The sequence below is a fragment of the Balaenoptera ricei genome, chromosome 4 (genome assembly GCF_028023285.1).
Source record: "Balaenoptera ricei isolate mBalRic1 chromosome 4, mBalRic1.hap2, whole genome shotgun sequence".
Classification (NCBI taxonomy): domain Eukaryota; kingdom Metazoa; phylum Chordata; class Mammalia; order Artiodactyla; family Balaenopteridae; genus Balaenoptera; species Balaenoptera ricei.
This window is the reverse complement of record NC_082642.1, coordinates 158,113,365-158,131,707: the sequence shown is the minus strand read 5'-3', so window position 1 is coordinate 158,131,707 and position 18,343 is coordinate 158,113,365. Positions and strand designations below refer to the sequence as shown.

Sequence of the window (18,343 nt, the reverse complement as noted above, 5' to 3'; positions counted from 1 at the left end):
TGCATACAGGTCTTTTGTCTCCCTAGGTAGGTTTATTCCTAGGTATTTTATTCCTTTTGTTGCAATGGTAAATGGGAGTGTCTCCTTAATTTCTCTTTCAGATTTTTCATCATTAGTGTATAGGAATGCAAGAGATTCCTGTGCATTAATTTTGTATCCTGCTACTTTACCAGATTCATTGATTAGCTCTAGTAGTTTTCTGGTAGCATCTTTAGGATTCTCTATGTATAGTATCATGTCATCTGCAAACAGTGACAGTTTTACTTCTTCTTTTCCAATTTGTATTCCTTTTATTTCTTTTTCTTCTCTGATTGCCATGGTTAGGACTTCCAAAACTATGTTGAAAAATAGTGGTGAGATGGACATACTTGTCTTGTTCCTGATCTTAGAGGAAATGCTTTCAGTTTTTCACCTTTGAGAATGATGTTTGCTGTGGGTTTGTCGTATATGGCCTTTATTATGTTGAGGTAAGTTCCCTCTATGCCCACTTTCTGGAGAGTTTTTATCATAAATGGGTGTTGAATTTTGTCAAAAGCTTTTTCCGTATCTATTGAGATGATCATATGGTTTTTATTCTTCAATTTGTTAATGTGGTGTATCACATTGATTGCTTTGCATGTATTGAAGAATCCTTGCATCCCTGGGATAAATCCCACTTGATCATGGTGTATGAGCCTTTTATTGTGTTGTTGGATTCTGTTTGCTAGTATTTTGTTGAGGATTTTTGCATCTATATTCATCAGTGCTATTGGTCTGTAATTTTCATTTTTTGTAGTATGTTTGTCTGGTTTTGGTATCAGGGTGATGGTGGCCTCATAGAATGAGTTTGGGAGTGTTCCTTCCTCTGCAGTTTTTTGGAAGAGTTTGAGAAGGATAGGTGTTAGCTCTTCTCTAAATGTTTGATAAAATTCACCTGTGAAGCCACCTGGTCCTAGACTTTTGTTTGTTGGAAGATTTTTAATCACAGTTTCAATTTCATTACTTGTGATTGGTCTGTTCATATATTCTATTTCTTCCTGGTTCAGTCTTGGAAGGTTATACCTTTCTAAGAATTTGTCCATTTCTTCCAGGTTGTCCATTTTGTTGGCAAAGAGTTGCTTGTAGTAGTCTCTTAGGATGCTTTGTATTTCTGCAGTGTCTGTTGTAACTCCTCCTTTTTCATTTTTAATTTTATTGATTTGAGTCCTCTCGCTCTTTTTCTTGATGAGTCTGGCTAATGGCTTATCAATTTTGTTTATCTTCTCAAAGAACCAGCTTTTAGTTTTATTGATCTTTGCTATTGTTTTCTTTGTTTCTATTTCATTTATTTCTGCTCTGATCTTTATGATTGCTTTCCTTCTGCTAACTTTGGATTTTGTTTGTTCTTCTTTCTCTAGTTCCTTTAGGTGTAAGGTTAGATTGTTTATTTGAGATTTTTCTTGTTTCTTGAGGTAGGCTTGTATAGCTATAAACTTCCCTCTTAGAACTGCTTTTGCTGCATCCCATAGGTTTTGGATCGTCGTGTTTTCATTGCCATTTGTCTCTAGGTATTTTTTGATTTCCTCTTTGATTTCTTCAGTGACCTCTTGGTTATTTAGTAATGTACTGTTTAGCCACCATGTGTTTGTGTTTTTTACGTTTTTTTCCCCTGTAATTCATTTCTAATCTCATAGTGTTGTGGTCAGAAAAGATGCTTGATATGATTTCAATTTTCTTAAATTTACTGAGGCTTGATTTGTGACCGAAGATGTGATCTATCCTGGAGAATATTCCGTGCACACTTGAGAAGAAAGTGTAATCTGCTGTTTTTGGATGGAATGTCCTATAAATATCAATTAAATCTATCTGTTCTAGTGTGTCATTTAAAGCTTCTGTTTCCTTATTTATTTTCATTTTGGATGATCTGTCCATTGGTGTCAGTGAGGTGTTAAAGTCCCCCACTATTATTGTGGTACTGTCGATTTCCTCTTTTATAGCTGTTAGCAGTTGCCTTTTGTATTGAGGTGCTCCTATGTTGGGCGCATATATATTTATAATTGTTATATCTTCTTCTTGGATTCATCCCTTGATCATTATGTAGTGTCCTTCCTTGTCTCTTGTAACATTCTTTATTTTAAAGTCTATTTTATCTGATATGAGTATTGCTACTCCAGCTTTCTTTTGATTTCCATTTGCATGGAATATCTTTTTCCATCCCCTCACTTTCAGTCTGTATGTGTCCCTAGGTCTGAAGTGGGTCTCTTGTAGACAGCATATGTATGGGTCTTGTTTTTGTATCCATTCAGCAAGCCTGTGTCTTTTGGTTGGAGCATTTAATCCATTCACTTTTAAGGTAATTATCGATATGTATGTTCCTATTACCATCTTCTGAATTGTTTTGGGTTTGTTTTTGTAGGTCCTTTTCTTCTCTTGTGTTTCCCACTTAAAGAAGTTCCTTTAGCATTTGTTGTAGAGCTGGTCTGATGGTGCTGAATTCTCTTAGCTTTTGCTTGTCTGTAAAGCTTTTGATTTCTCCATCGAATCTGAATGAGATCCTTGCCGGGTAGAGTAATCTTGGTTGTAGGTTCTTCCCTTTCATCACTTTAAGTATATCATGCCACTCCCTTCTGGCTTGTAGAGTTTCTGCTGAGAAATCAGCTGTTAACCTTATGGGAGTTCCCGTGTATATTATTTTTTGTTTTTCCCTTGCTGCTTTCAATAATTTTCTTTGTCTTTAATTTTTGCCAATTTGATTACTATGTGTCTCGGCATGTTTCTCCTTGGGTTTATACAGTATGGGACTCACTGTGCTTCCTGGACTTGGGTGGTTATTTCCTTTCCCATGTTAGGGAAGTTTTTGACTATAATCTCTTCAAATATTTTCTCTGGTCCTTTCTCTCTCTTTTCTCCTTCTGGGACCCCTATAATGCGAATGTTGTTGCATTTAATGTTATCCCAGAGGTCTCTTAGGCTGTCTTCATTTCTTTTTATTCTTTTTTCTTTATTCTGTTCCACAGCAGTGAATTCCACCATTCTGTCTTCCAGGTCACTTATCCGTCCTTCTGCCTCAGTTATTCTGCTATTGATTCCTTCTAGTGTAGTTTTCATTTCAGTTATTGTATTGGTCATCTCTGTTTGTTTGTTCTTTAATTCTTCTAGGTCTTTGTTAAACATTTCTTGCATCTTCTCGATCTTTGCCTCCATTCTTTTTCCAAGGTCCTGGATCATCTTCACTATCATTATTCTGAATTCTTTTTCTGGAAGGTTGCCTATCTTCACTTCATTTAGTTGTTTTTCTGGGGTTTTATCTTGTTCCTTCATCTGGTACATAGCCCTCTGCCTTTTCATCTTGTCTATCTTTCCGTGAATGTGGTTTTTGTTCCACAGGCTGCAGGATTGTAGTTCTTCTTGCTTCTGCTATCTGCCCTCTAGTGGATGAAGCTATCTAAGAAGCTTGTGTAAGTTTCCTGATGGGAGGGACTGGTGGTGGGTAGAGCTGACTGTTGCTCTGGTGGGCAGAGATCAGTAAAACTTTAATCCACTTGACTGTTGATGGGTGGGACTGGGTTCCCTCCCCTTGGTTGTTTGGCCTGAGGCAACCCAACACTGGAGCCTACCCGGGCTCTTTGGTGGGGCTAATGGCGGACTCTGGGAGTGCTCATGCCAAGGAGTACTTCCCAGAACTTCTGCTGCCAGTGTCCTTGTCCCCACGGTGAGCCACAGCCACCCCCCGCCTCTGCAGGAGACCCTCCAACACTAGCATGTAGGTCTGGTTCAGTCTCCCCTGGGGTCACTGCTCCTTCCCCTGGGTCCCGATGCACACACTACTTTGTGTGTGCCCTCCAAGAGTGGAGTCTCTGTTTCCCCCAGTCCTGTCAAAGTCTTGCAATCAAATCCCACTGGGCTTCAAAGTCTGATTCTCTAGGAATTCCTCTTCCCGTTGCCAGACCCCCAGGTTGGGAAGCCTGACGTGGGGCTCGGAACTTTCACTCCAGTGGGTGGACTTCTGTGGGATAAGTGTTCTCCAGTCTGTGAGTCACCCACCCAGCAGTTATGGGATTTGTTTTTACTGTGATTGCGCCCCTCCTACCGTCTCATCGTGGCTTCTCCTTTGTCTTTGGATGTGGGGTATCTTTTTTGGTGAGTTCCAGTGTCTTCCTGTTGATGATTGTCCAGCAGCTAGTTGTGATTCTGGTGTTCTCGCAAGAGGGAGTGAGAGCACATCCTTCTACTCTGCCATCTTGGTTCCTCTTCTCATTGTTACCAATTTTATGCAATCTGATTATGACACACCATGATGTACTTTTATCGTGTGTGTGTGTGTGTGTGTGTGTATGCCCATGCACACTTGGGCTCGTTTAATTTCTTAGGTGTTTGAGTTTATAGTTCTTATCAGATTTGGACATTTTTCAGCCATTATTTCTTTAAATATTTTTTCCCTTCCTGCCCTCTCTTCTCTCTCCTTCCACAACTCCAATTACACATTTATTAAACCACTTGAAATTGTTCCAGAGTTCACTGTTGCTTTATTAAAATTTTCCCTTTTGTTCTTTCTGTTTCATTTTGGATGGTTTCTATTGCTGTGCTTCTAGTTTACTAATCTTTTTTTTCTGCAATGTCTAATCTGCCATTAACCATCTGGTGTAGTTCTCATCTCTAGAAATTTGATTTGGATCTTACATTTATCTTGTATGTCTCTACTTAACATTTTCAATCTTTCCTCCAGCTTCTTGAACATATGGAATACAGTTATAACAACTTTTTAATGTCCTTGTATACTAATTCTATCATCTGTTCCATTTCTGGGTTGGTTTCAATTTACTTCTTTTTCTTCTCATTCTGGGTAACAGTTTTCTGCCTCTTGGCATATCTGGTAATTTTTTTTGGATGGAAGACATTGTGAATTTTACCTTGTTGGGTGCTGGGTATTTTTGTATTTCTATAAATATTCTAGAACTTTGTTTGGGGGGCATAATTAGCTTAGTTGGAAACAGCTCTATCCATTTAGGTTTTGTTTTTAAACCGTGTTAAGTGGGATCCAAGTGGCATTTAATCTAGGGCTAATTTTGCTCCACTGCTGAGGCAAATACACCCCTTCTGCCCAATGTCCCATGAATTATTTAATGCAGCATGAGTTCTGGGATTGTCCCCTCTAATATGTTCGGGTGGCTCTTTTCTGGCGTCAGAAGTTTCCTCACATGTGTTGATCAGTACGCGCTGAAGAGTCAAGCAGCCGCTCTGGGCAGGCTTCTCCTCTCTAGTCGTCTCCCCTTGAACCCCAGCCACTATGTCTTCCCTGGACTCGTGGCCCCAGCTCCTCAGTCAGAGATGCTGCTTTACCTCATTTCTTTCTCATCCCTCAGTGGTCACTGTTCTTCGTTGCCTGATGATCAATGTTTGGAAAATCATTCTTTCATATGTTTTGTCTGGAATTCAGTTGTTTCAAGCAGGACAGTAAATGCAGTCCTGTTACTCCATCTTGGTCAGAAGGGGAACTGAGACTAGTTATTTTATTATTAATAGCTTAGCTAACATGTCCTAAAGTGTCTAGCACTGTGTGTCTGAAAAATTCTTCCAAATTCCAAGCAGCTCATAAATGAAATTTTCTCCAACTTGACCAAAAAATCACATATACATCTCACTAAATCCAAACTAAACTTGTCCCCTCCTCAGCTTACCTTTAAGTCAGGTCTCAAAAAGCCTATGGTCACCTCAACACCAACCATCGCAAAAGAAATGATGGCAGAGGGGATGTCAGGATGGAAACGCACAGACCTCTCTCTTGTGATCAGTATGTTCCTGGTCGCACTTTTATACAATTTGCCATAGTAGGATAATTTACGAGGTGGCCTGCACAAGTGAGGGGCCCTGGAGCCTAGCTTCATTAGCCGCACAGTAAATCTGCCTCTGTTTTATTCATTTATAGTGAAAAACCTAGGTCACAACCCGTTATGTGAATTTCCTAATCTGGTAATGGGTCACAACCCACCGTTAGACGCTTTGTCGTGCCCAGGTCATCGGATAACTGGGTGGCAAGGTGTCCTCTATAGGAGGAGGCCAGGGGGCCTGGGACTTGCTGGCTGAGGGAAGAGCTGTCCCTTTTAATCCTCAGTGTTTTTGGTGGCAGAGATGATAAGTAGTTAAAATGGCAGGCACGCCAGACCTATTCTTCTCCCTCATGTGATAAACACATCAGAATGACACCTTAATTTGTTCCCCTCGAAACAGAAATTTGGTGTGTAAGGAAGCAGAGATTTGGTTCTAATGGTCTCAAGTGATGAAAAGTAGGTGTTCACAGGCATTCAAGTTGGGTCTCCAAGTTCAGTTCAAAGAGCTTATCAAGAAACCACTTCTGGGACCTCCCTGGCGGTCCAGTGGTTAAAACACACACTTCCACTGCAGGGGGCGCAGGTTTGATCCCTGGTCAGGGAATGGAGAACTAAGATCCCACATGCCACGTGGCGCACCCACCCCCCCTCAAAAAAAGAACCTGTTTCTGTTCACAAAATCAAAGACCAAAGATGGATTACTGAATAGTTTGTAACATTTGATGTTATTTTTGTCTGTTTTTTTGTAATGTAAAAGAACTTAAAGTACAAAATAGCCTTGAATAGCCCTCTCATTTAAAATAAAATCATTTTCATCAAGTGCTGTTGGGTCTCTAAGAAGAGTTGAGCTCTGTTTCTAGCCACCTACTCACCCATAGAATGTTAGAAACATCCAGGGAACTTTTCCTGATTTGTTGCACTGAATAGTTGGAAATGGCTGTAGCCAACCACTAAGGAAAGGTTTACCAATTCAGGAGCTGAAGCTCTTTCCCTGCAAACTTACTTTGATTGGTCCAAAGAGTTACAGTTGAAAGAGTTACCAGAGCTCTGGAACAGTCTTAAAATATATACAACTTGGAAATTTTTTTTTTGAAATAACCATATTTCCAGTGTCAATACTAGGAATATAGTATATTCCCAATAAGTGATTTTCTTAATACATTGAAGACAGGGCCACATTATAACTTTTGTTGAGCCTAGACACTTTGGGAGAACCTTTCTTCCATAGAAACATATAGATTAAAAATTATATTTTATATTTAAAATATAATATCTTTTTCATTAAAAAAGAAAAATATTACCCAGGCTGAAGTGAGTTAAAACATTTTCTTCAGTGCTAAAACCTCGTTTTTTTTCCTTCTGATTTTCAAAGAAATTAAAATATTTTTGTGGTCCCCATAAAAACACTTTTGTGGTTCCCTAAAAGTACTATGGACCCTAAACCCTGTGCCTAGTGGATAAATCGACCCTGATTACAGGAAGAGCAAGGCCAGCAACCATGCAAGCTGCCAAGAGAGCCAGATTCCCCAGATAGAGAGACGGAACTTGGGCTTCCAAACTTTCTGTTAGAGAAGTTATTACTCAGTGGATGATCACCTCCCAACTTTATGTTTATTTTTTAGCCTGATACCTGAGATCAGGAATTCTTATTGGGTTTTTTTAAAATTCTTTTAAAAAATAATTATGAAACACTTTTATTTCTGATGCATGATGAATTAGATGCTCTGAGATTTCCTGCATGGAAGCACTTGGATTCTTGATAGGACATACTTTCTGATGAATTACCAGACCCATAAGAAATAGGGGGATTTTCCAAGCCCCCTTTCCAGCTCACCCCCAAGAAGCAAAACATCTCGTGAGCTGGAGAGAGTTGGCTTGCCTGAGGGTGGGCGCCCCTGGCATCACTCTCGGGGATGCTGAGCCTTGGGCAGTGACAAGGTGGGGGAGCTGGGACTGTGGGGCGGGGCAGCCGGGCTGTGCAGGAAAGTGTGACCGCAGCCAGCCTGCCCTCCTTAGGAAGTGTGCAAGGGCCAGAGCAGCTCACTGTGCCTCAGCTGTTTGTACAAACAATACGGTTTATGCTGAACACCTGCTGTCCTTTGGAGAGTCTGGAATTTTGGTATGCTGGGCAGAAGGTGCCACATGACCAGCTCCCAGTAGAACAACTGGCACCAAGCCACTAATGAGCATCCCTGGTAGGTGTGAGGTGTGATGTGCTGTCACGCTCAGGGCTGAAGGAACATGGCTCCACCAGGAAGCTTGCTCCTGCTTCCTCTGGGTCTCACCTCATGCACATTTCCCCTCTGCTGCATTTGCTTTGTATCCTTTCACTGCAGTATATCATGTCCATGGGTCCTGTGAGTCCTAGCAAACCACCCAACCTGGGCGTGGTCTTGGGGCCCCCAATACGCAGTTTCAAGTCCATGTCACCCAAGGCTCACAGTTGAATCAGACAATAGTCCCCTCTATTTGAAAGCACCCCAAATATAGGTGCTCATGATTCCAGCAGATCAAGCCAAGAGCTCACAGTGAACACGTGAGGAGGCAGGCCCCCTGGGTGAGATTTGGCAGTGACAACCAGCAACAGAATTAGACCACCGGAAACTGCAGGTGTTACACTCTCATAGGGCAGGTACACAATACATATTTATGAAACATTTTAAAATAATAAAGTAAAATAATAAAGATGACAAATAACTGGACAGTATAGGGACTGATCAGGTATATTTGAGAAAGAAACAAATGGAACGTCTAGAGAAAAAATAATAATTTGAAATTAAAAAAAAAAACCTCAATGAATGGTGCTGTGGACTGAATATTTGTGTCCCCCATGCCTTACATAAGAATATGTAATGGTGTTTGGAGGTGGCGCCCCTAGAAGGTGACTAGGTCAGGGGGGTGGAGCCCTCATGAATGGGATTAGTGCCCTTATAAAAGAGGCCCCAGAGAGCTCTCTCAGCCCTTCTGCCAGGTGAGGACAAAGTGAGAAGACGCCATCTGTGGACCAGGAAAAAAGAGCCCTCACCAGGCACTGAATCTGCTGGTGCCTTGATCTTGGACTTCCAGCCTAAATAAATTTCTGTTGTTTATAAGCCACCTGGTCTGTGGTTTTCTGTTATAGCAGATCAAATGGACTAAGACAACTGGGTCAAAGAACAGATTTCATATGGCCAAAGAGAATTAATGAACTAGCAGATACATCCGAAGAAAATTACACAGAATCTACAGAATGGCCATCATCAAAATGTCTACAAATTATAACTGCTGGAGAGAATGTGGAGAAAAGGAAACCCTCCTACACTGTTGGTGGGAATGTAAATTGGTGCAGCCACTTTGGAAAACAGTATGGAAGTTCCTTAAAAACCTAAAAATAGAATTACCACATGACCCAGGAATCCCACTCCTGGGCACATATCCAGAAAAAACAAAAACTCTAATTCGAAAAGATACATACACCCCAGTGTTCAGAGCAGCACTATTTACAATAGCCAAGACATGGAAGCAACCTAAATGTCCGTCGACAGAGGAAAGAAGATGTCATATATGTATATGTGTATATATGTATTGGAATATTACTCACCCATAAAAAAGAATGAAATAATGCCATTTGCAGCAACATGGATGGACCTAGAGATTATCATACTAAGTGAAGTAAGTCAGACAGACAAAGACAAATATCATATGATATCACTTATGTGTGGAATCTAAAATATGACACAAATGAACTTATCTACAAAACAGAAATAGACTCACAGGCATAGAGAACAAAATTATGGTTACCAAAGGGGAAAGGGGTGGGGGGATAAATTAGGAGTTTGGGATTAACAGATACACACTACTATATATTTATAAAATAGATAACCAACAAGGACCTACTCTGTAGCACAGGGAACTATATTTGATATCTTATAGTAGCCTAAAACGGAAATAATCTGAAAAAGAATATATATATGTATGTATATATATGTGTGTATGTGTTTGTCTAACTGAATCACTTTGCTCTACACCTGAAAAGTTGTAAACCAACTATACTTCAATTAAAAAAAAAAAAAGAACTAACAAAAGTTACACAGAATCAGCACAAAGAGACAAGAAGTTTGAAAATATGGAGGAAAACTTCAAAGTTATAGAGGAATTCCACTCTGGTCAAGATGGAATAATAGGGACTGGATTTGCCTCCCCACCTAAAACAACTAAAACACTGGATAAAATATAACTACAGCCCTCAAGGCATCAGATCCCCAGCAACAGACAACTCTTAAATATTTTAATGGTACTAAAACATTAAATGTTTAATGCTATTTAACATTAATATTTTATAATAATGATATTTAATGTTAATGAGAGCATTGCCATGCATAGTAATTTCTCTTGATCAAGTGACAATTTTAGATAATTTTTATATCATTAAAGTATTTGATGTTTAATGTTATTTAATACATAAAATAATATTTAATATTAATTTTAGATTATTTTTGATCATCACTTGGTCTAGATAGATTGTCAGACATAGCATTTACTGAATTAAAGATGAGATAAGCAAAGAAGTAGATTTTGAAAATACTATTGATGAGGTTTTTTTCCATTAAAACCAGGAAAGGAAACGTATAAATTCTGTTTATGGTGTTAGTAAAATACTTAAAATAATGTCATGCGTTTCAGTATACGTACTTTCCATTCTTCAATATTTTTCAATTATCTTAATATTCTGGAAAAAACCCAAGCCATTAAAAAAAGTAAGACCTTTGATTTGCATTTCTCTAATGATTAGTGATGTTGAGCATCCTTTCATGTGTTTGTTAGCAATCTGTATATCTTCTTTGGAGAAATGTCTATGTAGGTCTTCTGCCCATTTTTGGATTGGGTTGTCTGTTTTTTTGATATTGAGCTGCATGAGCTGCTTGTAAATTTTGGAGATTAATCCTTTGTCAGTTGCTTCGTTTGGAAATATTTTCTCCCATTCTGAGGGTTGTCTTTTCATCTTGTTTATGGTTTCCTTTGCTGCGCAAAAGCTTTTGTTTCATTAGGTCCCATTTGTTTATTTTTGTTTTTATTTCCATTTCTCTAGGAAGTGGGTCAAAAAGGATCTTGCTGAAAATCTACAAACAGTAAATGCTGGAGAGGGTGTGGAGAAAAGGGAACCCTCTTGCACTGTTGGTGGAAATGTAAATTGATACAGCCACTATGGAGAACAGTATGGAGGTCCTTAAAAAACTAAAAATAGAACTACCATATGACCCAGCAATCCCACTACTGGGCATATACCCTGAGAAAACCATAATTCAAAAAGACACATGCACCCCAGTGTTCATTGCAGCTCTATTTACAATAGCCAGGACATGGAAGTGACCTAAGTGTCCATCGACAGATGAATGGATAAAGAAGATGTGGCACATATATACAATGGAATATTACTCAGCCATAAAAAGAAAGGAAATTGAGTTATTTGTGGTGAGGTGGATGGACCTAGAGTCTGTCATACAGAGTGAAGTAGGTCAGAAAGAGAAAGGCAAATACCATATGCTAACACATATTATGGAATCCAAAAAAAAAAAAATGGTTCTGAAGAACCTAGGGTCAGGACAGGAATAAAGACACAGAAGTAGAGAATGCACTTGAGAACACGGGGAGGGGGAAGGGTAAGCTAGGACAAAGTGAGAGAGTGGCATGGACATATATACACTACCAAACGTGAAATAGATAGCTAGTGGGAAGCAGCTGCATAGCACAGGGAGATCAGCTCGGTGCTTTGTGACCACCTAGAGAGGTGGGATAGGGAGGGTGGGAGGGAGACGCAAGAGGGAGGAGATATGGGGATATATGTATATATATAGCTGATTCACTTTGTTATACAGCAGAACTAACACACCATTGTAAAGCAATTATACTCCAATAAAGATGTTAAAAAAAAAAAAAGTAAGACCATGTATGGTGCACATGTTTTTCTTTTGCCTGTGGTCCAGTATGGCTCAGGTCAGCAATGGCCTTTGTTTAAAATGTCTATATTCGGTTCATCATGGACTTTTTGCATTAATTTTGATTTTTTTCTAAATATTGTATTAAAACTGTGTTTATACTTGATTACTGAGTGTTTGGCGTCCTCTTGAATTTTGCACCCAGACAAGTGCCTTCCTCGCCTTACACTCGCCCTGGCGCTGGGACCCAACCTCCATCCTGAGCCGTCCACCTGCCAGGAGCAGGGAGAGTGGGCAGAGATGGCCCTGCAGCCTTTTTCCCCGGCCAGACGCTTGCAACCTTTTGGCTGAGGGTACAAGCTCGCATCGTTTTTTGTCAGAGCTCTTGACTTGAAGAAAATGAGGTTGGCCTTGAAAACTTATCACAGCTCCTGCTGTCCTGGAGGAAAACAGAGGCTTCTGGAAATGGCCATTTGTTATCCTTGGGCAGCTGGATGCAAGACTAGACGAAAGGGCTGCTGCCAGCGCCACTCAGTGGGCTCCGAAGGTGGAGCGGGTGGGAATGGGGTGGGGACTGCGTGCCAGGAGGGGACGAAGCATCGTGCAGGCCGGTGGCTCTACGTTAAAATCAGCACGGGAACTGTTAAGAAACAGGTGCACACTCACAATAGTCCAAACGGGAAGCGACCCGTCGTCCCCCAAGGGTAGCCTGATGTGTCCCTACGATGGACTTGTACACTGCGCTGTGGAAGGGGCAGCTCAGCCCCACTGTGTGGAAGGGGAAGCACCGCAGCTTCTGGAAGAACCAAAGCCGCGACCCTGGACTGTCAGCCGTCATCACCCGGTTATCTCTGCAGGAGGCGACGGGGCGTGACTGAGAGGGAGTCCGTGCCTGGGCCCCAGGTGCTGGTCCTGTTTAGATTCCTGATCTGGGTTACGTGGGGGCCGCCCACTGGTGACAGCTCGCGGAGCTGAACCCAAGATGCGTACACCTTTTCAGGTATATTATACTGCAGCAAACGTTCACGACGTAACTATAAAGTACACGATGCTGGGCCCACCGCAGGCCGATTAGAGTTCTGGGGGCGAGCCCCAGGTCTGAGGCAGCTGTGCCAGCTCTCCGGGCACCCCTGATAGGTTCTGACGTGGGAACCGAGTGCAGTGCCTCTCAGACGTCAGTGTGGATCAACTCGCCTGGCACCCCGTTAACTGCAACCCTTGTCTCCCAGGCCCAGGCGGGCCCAGGACTCTGCATTCCTGACGGCGTTCGAACAAGCCCAGTGGCACCGATACTGCTGACACAGCACCACCTGGGGGCAGCCAGGCCGCGACCGTTCACTGTCTGTGCCCGGGGCGCCTGGCAACCTGCATTTTAAACAAGCACGTGGTTCTGAGGCAGGTTTGAAAGACACCGATCAAGTGCCCAACTGCTTCATCAGGTGGTGAGAATTTCCTTAGAATTCACTGTTTTTCTTCAGATGAGAAAGTTGGCTAAAGGGATTTTAGAAGCTACTTTAAAAAATGATTTTAGGGGCTTCCCTGGTGGCGCAGTGGTTGAGAATCTGCCTGCTAATGCAGGGGACACGGGTTCGAGCCCTGGTCTGGGAAGATCCCACATGCCGCGGAGCAACTGGGCCCGTGAGCCACAGTTACTGAGCTTGCGCATCTGGAGCCTGTGCTCTGCAACAAGAGAGGCCATGATAGTGAGAGGCCCGCGCACCGCGATGAAGAGTGACCCCCGCTTGCCGCAACTAGAGAAAGCCCCTCGCACAGAAACGAAGACCCAACACAGCCATAAATAAATATAAAAATAAATAAATAAATAAAAAGATTAAAAAAAAAAAAAAAAACTTTGCCTCCTTTAAAAAAAAAAAAAAAAAGATTTTTAAAAGGAGGAGAAACCAGCCAAGGGCAGGAGGCACATTCCAAGTTGGGAGGCGGCTTGGGGTGGGCTGTCGGCACTGCGCAGTTGGGGAAGGAAAACAGGGACCCCAGGGACACCCCTTCATCTCAAGGGAGGTTCCACAGAGCTCCCACGATGATGGCACCCTGGCTGACCAGCTAGAAGCAGAACTGGGCCCTCCTGGGTGTCCCTGAGCGAGACTGGAAGCCTGGGAGAGTGCCCGCCCCTCCGCTCTAGGGGCCGCGTTCTATTCTGATTTGCTTCTCATCCCTCGTCTTCAACAGCGGTCCCCAAACTAAACACATTCAGCCGGACTGGGTTGCAGCCGGAGAAGGAGACTATTCGGGTCAGGTCCTCAGGCCCAGGTGGATCAACACAAAGATGCCGCCGAGCTGGCAGATGTGACAAGAGGATCCCTGTCCTTGGAGCTGGGCGAGCAGAGCCAGGTGTGTAGGGGGAGATCTCCCAACCCCAGGCCTCCTTCCTGTGAGCCCCGGCCTCCTGCGGCCCTTGGGCCCGCTGCCCCGGCAAGAAGAGGGCCAGCTGCCCGCAGGAAGCAGGTCTGTCCCAGCCCTGCCTGTGCTCGGGCGCCTGGACCTGCCTGATCTGGGGGCTCGGCTAAGAGACCCAGGCCAAGCGGTCCACTTGGTTCACCGGCACTAACGATGCCAGTCTGCTCCCTTGTTTACTGGTTACTTCACTCCCAGCTTATTCAGAACCGGTGAGGAAGAGGGGTGCTAATGTGGGGAGGGGGCCCCACTCAGAGATTCTAATATAAGGTGCAATGAAAGGGGAAGCGGAAACATCCTGAGTGTTCGCAAGGTGGCTCCCAGAAAGTTCAATCTGGCAGTGCTGGTGTTGACCCCTGACAGCACGTCAGACGGATCGTTAAGCAGATGGTTTGCGAGGATTTAGAAACCAGCAGAGACTCAAAGCCGGCCGGGTCACCACCATCCAATCCCAGTGCACGTCTCTGGTTTCCAAGTTCTAGACCCATCACTACAGACACCTAAGATGTAGCATCACCACATGGAGTCCACCATCCACCTCCCTTTCCCCTCCAACGTGCTCTCAGCTCTGCGGCTCGATGACGGTTCTCCCCCCCAGCCGTGGAAGAGGCCCGGCGGTCGCCTCGTCCCTGCCTCCGCCTCCCCCTCCCCAGATTCCTCACCAAGTGCCCCTGATCCCTCGCCCACCTCCTCATCCCTGCCCGCAGAGCCCCGCAGGACGCAGTGCCCACCCGGCCAAGAGCATCCGCTTCAAAGTGTCCTGGGACGGGACTTCTCACATTTTAATGTGCATTGAAGTTCTCCGGACTCTTCTTAAAGTGCAGGCTTGGCTTCCACAGGGCCTGAGAGTCTGCATTTCCTACAGGCTCCGAGGCGATGCTGCAGCAGCTGGTCCCAGGCCGCACTCTGCCTAACGAGGCTCTGGGTGACATACTGTACAAACGCTTCCTTGCTCAGCCCTTGGCCAGTTCCCCATCCCTTTAGGGCTAAGAGCCGACTCTCAGCAGGGCCACTTCCGGCCAGGCCCTGCCTGCATCTCCAAACTCCTCTCCGTGGGGTCCCACCAAACATGTTAAACATCAGCTGCAGGAGCCAGAAGCCCAGGGCGGCCTGCTCTCACTTCCTGGCCTTTGAACTCCCTGCTGTGCCCGCCCCTCTCTGTGCCTGGCCTTCCCGCCCCACTTCCTCTTCAGGCTTGTTGACTTCTGCTGACACTCAAGACCCTGTTCAGACTTTCCCGGACGCAGAGCCACCCCTAGCAGTCGGGCTCTCCTTCCTCTGTGGCCCCCATGCACACTGTTCGGTAACTAATGGTTCGGGGTAACTTTGTCCATCCCTCTGGACCGGGAGCCCTTGTGCAGCTTCGTCAGGTCTCCCCAAGGGACAAGAGCCTGCCCCCTGGTGTTTCACTTTTGGAAGCTATTCTAGGGAACAGGTGGAGGCTGGGAGGAAGGGCCCCCCGCCCCAGAAGGTACGGTATCAAGCTAGTTAGGCTGTAGGCCCAGGGGCCCCTCCTGCTGGGACGCCTCTGAAGACAGGCAGACGGGGCCTCTGAGAAGGAAGACATGAAGAGGGGAGTGCTTGCCCTGCGTCTCCTGTCACCACTGGTCAGGGCTGGCCCGGAGCATATTGATGTTCTGTCATTTCAAGATTTACGTGTGTTCCACCGGGAACAGTGGGCTCCAGGCAGGGCTGAGGCGAGAGGGAGGAGGGTGGGAGGGTGGCGCCCAAAGCACCTGACGCTGGGCGGGATTGCAGCTCGCCTCGGGCGTTGCTCAGAGCGGGGACCACCGCACCAGGCTCGGGGCCAGCTGCTGGATGCTGGATGGATTGGATGGATGATGGATGGACAGATGGATGAGAACAAATAGCTTCGTTTTCTTTGTGGATCCAGTATCAGGTTGACAACCAGGAACTAATCAAGTCCTCTCCTGAGGGGCTTGCAGGGAGGATGGAGAAGTGGATCCGAGTGTACAGCCCACACCCACCGCCATTCGGAGAGCCAGCCTCAAGACAGAGGCCGAGGACCAGGCCATTCTTGGCGGATTCTCCATCTTTCTCAGGCCTCAGCCAGTGCTGACCCCCATTTCTCTGTCCAAAGACTTTCAAGTCAGACTGACGTTGATCAGATTTGCAGATAAAATAAAAGCTGGAAGAATATCAAATAGACCATGGGCAACGCCAAAATGAAAAACCAAAAAAAAAAAAAACAACAACTTCGTGGGAGCAGGAAAAAACAAGGACTCTGCAGAACCACTTCATGCACTGGAAGAGAGTTAGAGTTGGTTAACCGAGATCCTAGAATCCATTTGACCCCAGTAGGTGCTAGGGCGTCAGAAACACCTTCAAAAGTGTGTGAGAAACAACATTTTGGCAGTGCGGGGTTTGGAGCGGGCAGGTCTGGGGGTCAGTTTGAACAGAACAAGAAGATAATAAGAACGCAGAGGGTCTGCTGGTGCTCAGGCGCTGATGTAAAAATAGGAGAGCAGGGGCTTCCCTGGTGGCGCAGTGGTTGAGAATCTGCCTGCTAATGCAGGGGACACGGGTTCGAGCCCTGGTCTGGGAAGATCCCACATGCCGCAGAGCAACTAGGCCCGTGCGCCACAACTACTGAGTCTGCGTGTCTGGAGCCTGTGCTCCGCAACAAGAGAGGCTGCGATAGTGAGAGGCACGCGCACCGCGATGAAGAGTGGCCCCCGCTCTCCGCAACTGGAGAAAGCCCTCGCACAGAAACGAAGATCCAACACAGCCATAAAAATAAAAAAAATTAAAAAAATTAAAAATAAGAGAGCAAACACTGACTTTTTAAACTGGAAATATGAATATGTGAAATGAAAAACAAGTTATAATTAATAGCTGCTTCCACGCATGTTAATTTTGGAGCTCGTCATCACAACATCCTCCTCTAACCCTCGCTGGCATCCACGCTCCTCCTTCCTCTCCTGGGACAAGAGAACACCGAGCCCCCGTGTGACCCCCGGAAAAGCTGGAAGGGTCCCCGGCACTGCCTGTGTCAGCAAGCACACGCTGCTACCAGAATTTTGTTTTCCATAATAATCCCAATGCGTTGGTTTAGAGGTTTGCTTCTCTTTCTGTACCTTGTAGTGTAGTTCCCTGCTTATAAGGGACTTTAGCAAAGTAAACTGAACGTAAACCAGAACAACGAAAAGCCCAAGACCTGATCCGGAATACATGGGGATCAAGTCCGTGAAAAGCGGCCGCTGTTCAATTTCCCTCTGAGCCAGAAGGCAGCTGGGGAGCCGCAAGCGGCTTCCTATACAGTCATGTCTCATGTTCAACTGGGGGACGACACCAGGCTGGTGGTAAAAGAGAAATTTATTACTTAACTGAAGGGTCTTTGGTGAACTAACCGAGTCTTCTGTGTTTTTAAAAGACCAGAAATGTTCTTCAAACAAATCGTCTTTAGATTAGACCCTATTAAAAGCTGAAGGTCCATCATTAATGTTAACTCAGGGAGATTCTTCTCATGGGGGGTGAAACGAGGTACTTTTTTTTCTCACAATTTAACTTAAAACAAGACGGAGCTTCAGAATCCCAGAGGAAAGGCTGCTCAAGGTATAGGTAAGCACCTGATTCTCTGTGAGTCGTCTTTCCGATCCTGGATGTCGAGGTGGCCCCAGCGCCTGCGGGTCTCCCTGCATCCCTGGTGACTTTCATGGACCAGGGCCTGATGGACCAAGTTCTGTGTGACATTTACTACCAATATTTTGCTGTGACAGTTCAAGGCCCTGACTTGTGTTCTCACACAGACAAAAGCCCATCTGTCCTCAAAGAGGGGGCCCGCAGGGGCGCTCTCAAGTGCATCTCTAATCTGGTCCACAGTTATTTACAGCAAGTCCCCTACATACAAACCTTCAAGTTGCGAACTTTCAAAGATGTGAACGTGCGTTCGCATGTCCAATCACCTAAGTTAGTTCACGTGTCCGGCGTACACTGTCACACGCGTGCATCCTCCAGTGGCTGTGCTTTTGTGTACTTTACTGTACAGGACTGTTGCTGTGCAACACGAGGAGCTTACTAACGAAGACCTGATGGAATTGGAGGCCCAGAGAAAGGACGAAGAGAGGCAAGAGGAAGAAGAAGTAACTGAAGAACCGAAGAGATTCACGATGCAGGAAATGGCAAGGGCGTTTTCTTTATTTGAGGAGGCACTGTTAGTTTTTGAGGCACGGGACCCAAACATATAACAGTACACGAAGGTTGCAGCAG

General features: G+C 44.7%; 1 protein-coding gene across 1 annotated transcript in view; it reads left to right on the top strand.

Annotated features, from left to right (window-relative positions):
- The window catches only part of ZBTB21 (zinc finger and BTB domain containing 21), a 36,446-nt gene extending 25,577 nt beyond the window's left edge, over positions 1-10,869 (top strand). The window contains exon 4 of the transcript XR_009503022.1: positions 10,855-10,869. The gene's annotated coding sequence lies outside the window, so the exon portion shown is untranslated. The remainder of the gene's footprint in view (positions 1-10,854) is intronic.
- The last annotated feature ends 7,474 nt before the right edge of the window (positions 10,870-18,343 follow it).